The sequence below is a fragment of the Anas platyrhynchos genome, chromosome 3 (genome assembly GCF_047663525.1).
Source record: "Anas platyrhynchos isolate ZD024472 breed Pekin duck chromosome 3, IASCAAS_PekinDuck_T2T, whole genome shotgun sequence".
NCBI lineage: Eukaryota > Metazoa > Chordata > Aves > Anseriformes > Anatidae > Anas > Anas platyrhynchos.
In genome coordinates this window covers 110215557-110227803 of record NC_092589.1, presented here as the reverse complement: position 1 = coordinate 110227803, position 12247 = coordinate 110215557, and positions in this window count along the sequence as shown.

The following is a 12247-nucleotide window of genomic DNA, read 5'->3' as shown; positions in this document are numbered from 1 at the left end:
AAGGAGCAAGTGTGAAGATTTCACTATTATTCCTTTGTAGCACAGTATTTGTGTTACTCTTAAGTCTTGGTTCTGATTAAAATGATAATAATTTTAGACAAGTTGCTTCAGTTTCTAATTGAAACATAGCTGAAAATCTACAAGGTTCCAGTTCACTGCAGCCTGCTTTGCTTATTAATTCCTGTTATCTCTATCTTTGTGCCTTTTTCCCTTGCCTATTGATTGAATATATTCAGGAATCACTTCTTCTTGTCTTGAAATCTAACCTCAAAATGCATGCATGTAGGTCTATGAACCTAAATGAAAAAAAATATATATATACTGGTTAACAGAGAAGCATTTTACACTATAATTTAATAAAATTCATGCTCTTTTTGTTTGTGTTTGTAGTCCTTGAACTATATTAACCAGAAAACAGTAAAATTCTATACCAAGATATGATTTATGGAGCAGAGTGGAAGGATACTATGTAATTTAATTTAGAGAGTCCTCTTTGGAGATCATTATTTTGGTTTTGGATAGTGGCAGAGATGGGCCTTAACAGGGTTGTTCAACCAGTTTGATTTCCCTGGTTTTATGGATGCATCCTGTATAGTCTTATTTTAGTGTCAGACTCACAAAGCTATACAGTGCTGTCATTGTTACACCATTCTTGGAAGTTGTGATTGAACATTTTTCCACCTGGCAGCCAAGAGGGCAAACTGCATTTTAGGATGCATTAAACACAGCATAGTCAGCTGGTCAAAAGAGGTGATACTACCACATTGGGATTTAGCAATGGTGTGGCCTTGTCTTGAGTACTGTGTGCAGTTCTAGTCTCCACAATACAGAAAAGGCTGTTAAGGTCCTTGAATGCAGAGAAGGGCAACAAATCGTGTAAAAGGGCTGGAAGGCATATCTTGTGAGGAGGTGCCAAGTACACTGTGAAGTCCAGTCTGAAGAAAAGGAGGCTGAGAGGTGACCTCAGTGTTCCCTGCAGCTTCCTGAAGAGGCGAAGCTGAGAGAGAGGCATTGGCCTCTGCTCCCTGGTCACTGGTGACAGGGACATATGGGAACAGCACAAAGCTGCGCCAGGTTTGTTCAGGCTGTGTGTTATGAAAATTTTCATTACTGTGAGGGTCAGACACCGGAAGAGGCTATGTCCTCAAAAACATGATTTAACTTTTGGTTAGCCCCAAAGAGATCAGGCAGTTGGAGTTGAAGGGCCATTCCAACTGAACTAGTCTAGTCTAGTCTAGTCTGTTCTATTCCTTTGAATGACACTTTGAAAAAGGACAAATCTTCATCTTTCCCAGAACTTTCTAAAATAAGAAGGAATTAATTTTTATCTATAGATGTTGCTGGAAAAACTTTTTGTTAGAATACTTTTATTTGAACTATTCTTTATACTCTACTATACATTAACTGATGTTTACATTTTTAAACACTTGGAAAAGGTCTTTTTATCTAAAATAATTTCTGAGGATATATATTATTTATACTATATCAAATGTATGGTTCCTCTCATAAGTGTAATTAAAATACTCTGCATTGAATAAGGTCTGTCCCTTATAGTTACCTGAAAGCCTTATTTACCCCAGTGACAAAAAATATTTTTTTCTAAGTTAAGAAGAAATTTAAATTGAAAATGTCATTTATTTTATTTTTGTCAGATTTTTTTTTTTTTTTTTTTTAAAGAGCATCAGATAATCTGAAAGGAACAAAGATAATATTTCCTACAATCCAATTGAGAATACATTGGTTTTATCTTGAATATGGCACATGAAATATTTGTCAATTATTTTCAAGTAAAAACAACAACAACAACAACAACAAAAATCCAGAGCAGACCTTCAGACTGAAAAAAGTCAACAGACCACTAGTATCTAGATCACAGTAACCTTCATCTGTGGTTTCCAAAGCATTTTAAAATATATAAGTGGAAAATGACAATGCACCTGGGAGATTATTCTGTAGTTCTTTTATGTGAAAAATTGGTAGAGATGGCAGTCTGGAATGCTGCCATAATTAACTGTAGATGTATTCCTCTTAATGCAAAACTGTCCAGCCTGAGCAAGGTGCAGTACTCCTTGCAGGCTCAGTTAGAAACATAGCAAGTGGGTTGTGAGGCTCTGTGCACTCTTTGAGTAGTTTTCTGCTTTATTTCTTTTTATGACATCATGGATGTTGTACTTGTTTCTGCCTCATTATTTGACTTGAACCAAAGTGCCTGCTGTCACTAGGCTTAGCCAGGACCTGGAAGTGACTTTGTGTCCTCTGCAAATTGAGCAACAGCTTTAGTTAGTGGATGTTGCACTTCAAAGGTGGAAAAACAACCTCTGTCTGCAATTGGTTTTAGAAGAAAGCGACCATATTGTGTTTTATATAGAGTTCAAGCCAATAAGCATGTAAATGAGACTTACTTTCCGCACAGAACTGACTTAGGTCTCGGGGAATCTGCATGTCAGTGCAATAGTCTATTTGTTTGCCAGAGGCAATATAGAAGTGTTCTGACCCAGTTGCACAGGAGGCATGCAAAGCATTAAACACTCATGTCAAGGAAACACAGAATCACAGAATGGAATGGTTTGGGTTGGGAGGGACCTTAAAGATCATCTAATTCCACTCCCATGCCATGGGCACATACCACTGGACCAATTTGCTCAAATTATTAGTTTAGATCCTTGGATGAACTAGCAGTCCAGGATTTGGATCAAAAATTTGGGCTTAAATTCTGCAAATCTGCTTTAATTTTGTTTGACATCATTGTGTTTTCAGTTGTATGAACCAGTTGAGCTTTGTGTACTGAACTTGCTGGTTCAACGATATCCAACGAACCAAAGGGCTAGCAAGGTATTGAACAAGCTTCATCCAATGACCTAGAGCCCTCAGTAACTCCTCTCAACCACTTTTCAGACCGCAAATGAGAAAGCTGAAGTATTACAACAGCAGCTTTTACTGAACCATCTTATGCAGCCTACATTAAGGATGTTGTGAACTCTACCAGTAACCTTCTTTCTGCTAAAATATCTGTGTTACTAATGGATCGGGGTTGAATTTCTATGCTTTGCAACATTTGCTTCTCAAGCAGATAATATATTGCCATGGAAATACAGGCCATTTCTCACTGCACATTTCAAAGAGAGAGCATGGCACTATGCCATGTTATGGCTGCTAGCATCACTATATCATCCCTTCAGACTGGTCTGCTCTGCTACCACTTTCTAAAGGATCTCTTTCAGGGCATGACACTGTGAAACTGGAGAAATGATGTTTGGCAATAACATAGGTTGATGGCAAGATATGTCAAACAGTTGAAATGGTAGGCTTCTTTTCAAAAGTTGTCCTCTGCTCCGTTACTGCTGTTGATAGTTAGATTTGTTGGTCCCACCTCCTAGTTTGCACAAATGAGATAAAAGCACAGGAGCAACACAGGAGCACAATACACACTGTGTGATATCTGTCAAACATCCCTCAGTGCGAGCTTTAGGCAGTACAGATAGTCATGTAAGATGAAGTGAAATAAGTGTTTCTTTGTGAACAGAGGCCCTCTGCCCAGCCTTTGCATCACACTGCTTAACCTGGCCTACAGCCTATGTAAAGATACATAGATTATAAAGAAAACACTCCTTTCAGAATGCGTTGTGAAAACTTGTAAAACATCGCCTTTGTCCACACAACATGTATTCATTCTGGAATGTCAAATAAACACAGGGACTTTCTGAATATCCTTCCTCAGGTCTGGCATTTTGGGGTCCAAACATAAAACTGATACATTACTAAGCAGAGCTAAGAAAGTAAAATCTGTGAAAACATCTTAAAGAGAGACTGTAATTTCTTTCTTACATGAAAGTCCAGGAATCAAAGTGTGGCCTCCTCAGCATGGGTAGGGAACTGGGGGAACATCAAGCCTTGATCTCACTCTGAGCATTGTCCAAGGAGATTTAGCTCATCAGGATGGATCAAGTGTCATCTGAGCTTTAGAGGGTATAGTCCTTTTAACTGTCTCTCCTTTTTTATTTATTTTATTTTATTTTATTTTATTTTATTTTAGTTTAGTTTAGTTTAGTTTAGTTTAGTTTAGTTTAGTTTATTTTTAAATAAAATAAAATTTAACATATATTTCAATATGAAGGTCTATTTTGTTTGATGAAATTCTGAGAAATGTCATTGCTTCTTTGTTTTTTTTTTCACGTGTCTTTTCTGTAATTCTTTGTTTTTTTTTTTTTTTTTCTAGTCAGGAAACTATGAAAATGTGGAAAAGTGCTTTTCTCATTTTGATATTGATTTCAATTCAACAGAAGAGAAAAATAACTTAAAAACAATTTTTAAATGGAACATGGAAATTCTTTAAGATTTCCTATTCCCTTCAAAAATATACATTTTAAAGATTCAGATAAATGAAAATGAAAAATGAAATGACATTTCTGACTATGTTTTCTGCTTAAGACACTGCTAAAATAATAATAGTAATCTGTAGTCAGTATTATTCTTATATTTTTTCTCGAAGAGTGTATTGCTATTCAACAAGTTTCTAGACTATTCATTTTAGTAGCACTTATTACTGTGATACTCTGATACTGTGGTTACTCATATTAATCATAAACAACATGATGTGATCCTCAATATTTTTATCCAATTTTGACTTTTTTTTTTTTTTCTGAATTCAAGGTTTTCTTTTCTTTTCTTTTCTTTTCTTTTCTTTTCTTTTCTTTTCTTTTCTTTTCTTTTCTTTTCTTTTCTTTTCTTTTCTTTTCTTTTCTTTTCTTTTCTTTTCTTTTCTTTTCTTTTCTTTTCTTTTCTTTTTTCTTTTCTTTTCTTTTCTTCTCCACAAAGAAATGAGGAATAAAAAATACCACCAATGAGGCAAATCATAGCTACTGTGTGGATGGTTACTTAAATGCTAAAACTAAACAATGTTACTACTCATGATAAAATATTTGCTTACTTTCAGATGAACTTGGTGTGTGTTAACTATTTTAATAACTTAATTTACAGATCTTCAGATCTTGCTGAAGCATGGAAAAAAAAATCTATCCCAAATGTAGTGTTTCTGTTTTTTGCTTTTGCATTCCCCTACATGCTTCCTGTATGCACAATCTATCTTTGGGAAGCTCAGTGTAAAAGCCTGGGATATGTCATCAGGAGGGGGAAAAATGAACTGAGTAGCATTTGTCAAATATCTGTGATGATTACATTATCATATGTTTCTTATAAGATGTTCTGCTAACGAAGGCCCACTTACAAGATCTCTGCCTTCTCTCCCATCCCTCCACCCTCACCCCATCAAAAAAATATTCTAGCTTCCGTTGATCCACATAACGCTTAACGTCATTTTAATGCACAGCCCAGAGCTGGCACCCTCAGGCTGTGAAAATTATGTTCTGGTATGTGATGTGGGGAAGGGAACAAGTGAAAGATACTGCCTGGGTTTGGCAAGGATGTCAGGAAAGGGAATGGGAGTTGGAAAAGCTGTTAGGAAACGTAGATTGGTAAGAGTGTCAAACAAAGGCTGCATGGGCAGGACTCAAGGGAGAAACTGAAAGTTTTGTGGAGAATATATGAGGTGACTGGTTGTGTTTGAAAGCATCCCTATCAACCATTTCAAGTCTGCTCTTCTCTTATTTCAGCTTCTCGTTTAGTTGTCGTTCATTACTCTGGTGGTTTGCCTCTCTAGTGACTTTTTCCTGTGCAAATGACATTCCAAGGCTTAAGTCAACCAGGTGCCCAGGTGCTTCCTCTCTCCTACCTTTGAATAACACCCCCTGAAAGCCAAGGAGCAGATAGGATACCTCATCATTTTCCTAAAGTCCAAGTTAGTGTTTTCTTTTGCTTTCAGACTTGTGGCACCCATCCATGCCTGGGGAAGCTAACACTGTCTGACTGTGTCACTCTCAGAGACTGTGACTCTATAAGCTGTTTTTATGGTGTTCAGTTTATTTCCTTTACCCCTGACTTTTAGAAAGCCTTCAGTTTTTCTTCTACCACATCCCTCTCCCTGCTCACCCTTCTGGCTACTTATTGGATCTAGTCTCTCTCTGCTATTTCCTCCTCCTTCTTACCCCCTACACTCCACTTGACAACAGCACTATTTCCATTTGCCCCCTTGCTGGGTAATATTTACCATGACTTAAGCGCCATCTCCAATGTTCCCACCTGACTCAGCACCCCATTCTGATTCCATAAACAAGTGTGATTATGAAACATCTTGGATGGGTACTTAGCTGGAAGAGGTGTGCATTCTGTTTTCTCATGTGTAGTCTATCAGTTTAGATCTTAAGTAATGGAACAGTGGGCTCAAGCTGTCCATATGTTTCTACTGTCTTTGTTTTGGTGTATAAGTAACAACTTTCAGACTGCAAACCCTCTGAAACGCATGATGTTTTTCACAGGTTGGCCCTGTGAAACCCTATTTGTTGCCATTGGGGAGCTGAAGATGCTTGACAGCAAAAGCAGCTATAGAAATAGCTCTCCAAAGTGTCATGAAGACTGGGAGATAACTTCATATTTCTATGTAAAAAAAGAAAAAAAGAAAAAAAATTAGAAAAAAAGGTGGGCAATACACCAAAGACTTTACTTTTTGGCATAACCCTTTATGAAGGGTTATAATACAAATCACAACAGTTTTCATACCACAGAACAGCCAAACAAACAAACAAACAAACAAAAAAAAAAACAAGGTGTAAACCCAAGCCTTTTCATTTCCAATTTATATAATTTATATGACTCAGCTTTGGTTGCAGTTGGGTTTAACCATCTGCCATTTCCTTGGTTTCTGCTGATTTGATTCTCTTGCACTTGTGGCAGCACTGGAGCTGCCATATCAGGATCTCAACCTGTTCTCAGAGATCCTGAAATTGCTAAGTGGACATGCCAGTCTTGTCACTCTCAGAAATGTTTGATGTTGGGGACTGAATAATCAGCTTTTGATTTTCACATGGTTCCCATGCAGGCAAAGTATTTGTCCCCAGAGCTACTCTTTTTTTTATTTGCTTTCTAAGGTGGAAAAATACCTCAGGGATGCCTGAAAAGGGGAAAAGCTGACAGACCAATCAATATCATCTAGTTTGCAATTGTTGCCTGCAAAGGTCAGTTGGATTAGATAAGCTCAGAGAGAAAGAAAAACTTCTGGCATAAAGGTTTGCTCTGTGGTTCATTTTGTGTAATCACAAAGGCATAAGATTAGAGACTACCTTGTTTCTAACAGATCTTTTTTTCTGTGTTGGTTAAGCACTGTGGGATGAATAGACCCTTTGCTGTCTTATATATACACCATAGCTAAGAGGGAGCATCTGGGAGGGTGGAATACCTCTGAGTCTTTTCTGGGGAGTTGTTTTGATTGCACCTCCTATTACAAGGTACCAGGATATATGCTTCATACCTCCCTGGAGCAAAATGATTATTGCTCAGAGGAACAGTCTCAGGTTTACAGCACCCTGGAAGTGAAGCACTGTTTGAAGACAGAATTGTCTCTTAGATGTACTCAAACTGCAGAACGTTCAATACGTGAAAATACTTTTTCTTCCTGCACTGAGTTGTATCTGATAGTAGTACAATTTATTCATAGTAGAACAACAGGCAATGGAGAAAAATTACTCTCTTTTACCTCCAGAATTTCTCTCTTTTATCTTCAGCTCCAATAAAGTTATGCCATTATCAAAATATTTGATATTATTGAAGGGGAATACAGATCTTTTTTACGTTTCTTCCTTAGGGAAAATCAAAATGCTTTAAATAAACAGCATCACCCTTTCTTGTATTGAAAATGGAGGTAGCCTCATGCAAAAAAATGTGATTCTAGTTGTCAGTCTGAAACAGCACAAAAGCGTTTGATGATCTCTGCCTCTAGCCCTACATCTGATCTGCCTACTCTTTTTCTTTTATATCATTACTGGTTTGCTTTTCTCTCCTTGAGTTCATAACTCTCTTAACCTTGTACGTCTGCATGAGTTATGGGAAGTCACCATATAATGTGTTCAGCAGAGGAAGTTCTCTGGTGCCAGCCTGCACTATCCTGCCCAGGCATGAAGTCCTTGCAGACTGAGCTGCAAATTCTCTGTAGAGCATGAGCTTCTAGAGCAGGTCCTTCAGCTGGCAACATAGGCATTACTGCTGGGAATCCTGCCATAAGACAAGCTATGGAATATGTGTGGGTGAATGGAGTAGCCTTCCCAATTATCCGTGTCACCCAAGACAGAATACCAGCACTGCTCTGCTTGGTCTTGCATGGCTTCAGGAAGGACTGGCACTGAAGATCCATTTTGTGTGATGGCATGTTTCCTGGCAGAATGTGCTCTCAGAACTAATACTGATTTAAGTGTTTTGACAGGTACCATGGAAAGGAAAGCATCAGCAATGCCATTAATCCTATGGGTGATTTCAAAGAGCAAGGCTCCAAGATCATCATAGTTTTTCCACTTTATGTGTACAGCATGTGATTTTCTCACTACCCAAGGGTGAATGACATTGAAAAGTATGTGTTGACCTTTGGGAGTTTGAGATTTTTGAAGTGGTTTGTGTAGGGAAAAAGGCTGATGAAACGTTACCTGTAACTTCAGTGATACTTTGTTCAGCATTTTCAGCGACATTGAGTTGCCATGTGAAATGAAAACCTAGAACAGGCACTGAGAATAGTGGGAAGACATATGGTATGTGACTACACAACAGATTACACAGACTACACAACTTTTCTGTAAGTCATTTATGATTTGCATGAAAAAATGATCCAGAGGTGACAGAAATAAATAGGAGGACTTGATCTAAGTGGTCTGCCTATCCAAATAAATTTGTTGTATCAAACTCGATTTCAATGAAAAAGGAATTAAAGTGACTAATCAAGATATTTTCTGAAATATGTCAAAGTTAGAAAAATATACATTTTTTTTCTTGTTCCTCTGAGGGAATCAGCTTCAGGCTGTAAGTATTGACAATGCAGCGTCTGTATGTGTGTTGAGTGTCTAAGATCCCATCCCAAGCAATGGGAAACAGGGTTTATTCAGCTGTCCACACCAACAGCTAATGTCTTTAGAAATATGTTGTTTACCTGAGACATATGTTGGAAGATAATAAATGTGATACAGACTGTGGCAGGCCTACGCCCTTATGGAGCTGCTAAACATTAAATGAAATAATTTTGGGAGCAGGCTTCTAGCCGAGGGACACTAGATGCCTGCATATGAACAAATGAATTAAGACATGTTCAGTACAACCTATGAAAGCAGAGTGTGATTGATAAAATAGATCATTCAGCTGATCAGCTGAAAAGATGCGGCTTTGTCAAAAAAACTTTGTCAATATAATTATAGCTTTTGATTTACCAGAAGTCTATGAATGTCTTCCTGGGCTCTGTTAGAGTGCCTAACTCTTCAGCCAGTCAGGTGTAACTCAGGAGTTTCCATTAAAAGAGTCACATATATTCTCATTTCAGAGTAATATGATGTTTTTTGTGTGGTAGACCTGAGAGAGAAGATGGACAAACATCTGATAAGCTCTTTAAAAGTCTGTATAAACACCAGAAAAGAATAGGGCCAGAACATTACTATTAGTGTTTTTAAGGTTTTAAAGGCATATCAGGGCTAAAATAAAAATTGCGGACAGTGTGTTGGAGTCTCTTGTGTCTCCACCCCTAACATAATAAAAAAAGGCAAACTGTTATGGGGAGACAAAAAAAAAAAAAGAAAGAAAGAAAAAAAAAGGCTTTCTATTGCCTTCTCTTGTTCTCTATAAAAGAATGAACATAATGAACATTGGTTCACAATCTTAAATATCTGTCACCACATCATCTGTCTTGCTTGAGTATCAAGACACAGTTAGTGGGTAATAAATGCCCTCTAACTGAAAGAGAAGGAATACCCCATGTACCAAACTGTCAGAGAATTTTCTGCTTCATGCAACATTTTATTATGTTAAGTTAGTCTACGTAGCTTTCACCAGAGGTTGTTTTTTTAACCTCTGCCTCATGATATATTTGTCAACTCGATTACCTTTTCCATGAATTCTGTTTCAGCCAAAAAACATTAAAAAGGTATAAATCAAATTTTTATTTCCTCCTTTTTTTTTTTTTTTTTTAAATATTTAATTACTTGCTCTCCTTTTTTCACCTTCCCCTCAGGTTCTTTTATTTAGCTCTCACACATAGATTAGCTGATGAAGAAGGCTGGCTCCAAATCCATTTCACAGTTCCCTTGGGACATGCCAATACCAACCATTTAAACCATTTATTTTTTTTTGAGCTAACCAACACATGGTTAATTTTCATGGTTATCCTTTGCTTGAATGTGTGATGTGAGCTTTTTAGTACCACCCAATTGACTATATGAACAGCAGTAGCAATGCAATGACATTTCCACAATTTCATCAGGAAAAAAATTATAAAAAAAAAAAACAACAAAAAAACATCAAGACTTTTGGGAGAAGTCAGATGAACTCTAACACTGTAATTGTGGTAGGCTAAGGTTCAAACCTGGGTGAAACACTTCAGACCTATAGTAAAGCTAAGTGGTGACCTCATATGAAATAAAGAAAACCATAGTTTGTTACCCCACAAATTCATTCCACAAACATTTTGATGGCTTTTAAAAAGGAACTAATAACAGCAGCTACATTACTGCTGAGGAAGAATTAAATCTGAGGTTTTGACTGCCTTTTTTTGCATGTTTTGTGAGAATATGTATGTCATACATATGGTACTAATTCCTTTATAGCATTAAATTAGTACTGTATACTGTACTTCCTATGTGCCAACCAAACCCATCCCTCTGCCAGCTCTAGCCTACAATTACAGTTTAGGAACAAGTCCTATCATAGCACAACAAAGGTTTCAGTGGTGAAGACATATTTTCTTCAGATTCTTAGGGAGCTTCAGATAGGAAAAAGCAGTATTCATTGCTTTTCATTATCTGTTGTGCTGGACCACTCTTGTTATTCATGATATTAAACAGTGATGTTCCCCATAGCTACAGATCATGACAACGTTTTTGAAAGGAAGAGGCCTGACCTCAGATAATGCTGGGCTTAATAAGACTGCAACTACTTTCATGTTGCCAGGATGACTGGACAACTGCCTTCAAGATGTTTTGAGGCTGTCCCTGAGACTGAAAGATCTTTAAAGTTTCTTGGTTATTTTGTTTTGTTTGTTTGTTTTGCTGTTGTTCTGTTGTTGCTGTTATAGAATCATAGAATGGCCAAGGTTGGAAGAGACCTCTGAAGATCATCTAGTCCAACCCCCCTGCCAAGCAGGATCACTTGCAGCACGTTGAACAGGATGGCATCCAGATGGGTTTTGAATATCTCCAGAAAAGGAGACTTCACAACCTCTCTGGGCAACCTGTTCCAGTGCTCTGTCACACTCACAGTAAATAAATGTCCCCTCATATTCAGGTGGAACAACCAGAAGTGTGTCTAACTCCCTTAACAACAAATCCATGCTTTTGACCTCCAAAATTTTCAATGAATATGAACGATTTGATTGTGTGGGAACAGACAAAAATAGAAAGTATGTTTCTGTTTGTAAAACCATTTATATAATACTGTCATGGAATGATCTCACCTGCTTCTTATGCAAGTGTAGTTATCTCCAGTCCACTTTCCTATGTCATTCTGATTTCTAATTATCATACTGCAGTCCTCTTTTCCACCTGAAAATTCTGTGAATTAGTGTGAAATAATCTTGAAACAAGGTTATTTTGTTTATTATTCTACTTTTCTCTAATAGCAATATTCTAATATACTAAGTAGTGTTGTGATTTTTATCACTGAGATGCCAGAAAAAAATACTGATGTTTGAGTTCTTTTGTACTAAGTAAGGTAATGAAATTATTTGGCATGGATTCATTACAAATTCCAAGTCCAGGTGTGGTGGTTTAACCTGGCCGGCAGCTAAACACCACACAGCCGTTCGCTCACCCTCCCCCCTCCCTCTCTGGGGCAGGGTAGAGAAATGGAAAGTGAAGCCCATGAGTTGAGATAAAGACAGTTTAATAAGACAGGAAAATTATTATTATTATTATTATTATTATTATTATTAATAATAATAATAATAATAATAATAATAATAATAATAATAATAATAATATTGTTAATAATAATAATAATAATACAATTGTGATAATAGTACTACTAATAATAATGTGTACAAACAAGTGATGCACAATGCAATTGCTCACCACCTGCTGACCGACGCCCAGCCTAACCCCGAGCAGTCCAGTCCCCCTCCCCCGGCTAGCCACCCCTATATATTGTTTAGCATGACGTCAGATGGTATGGAATA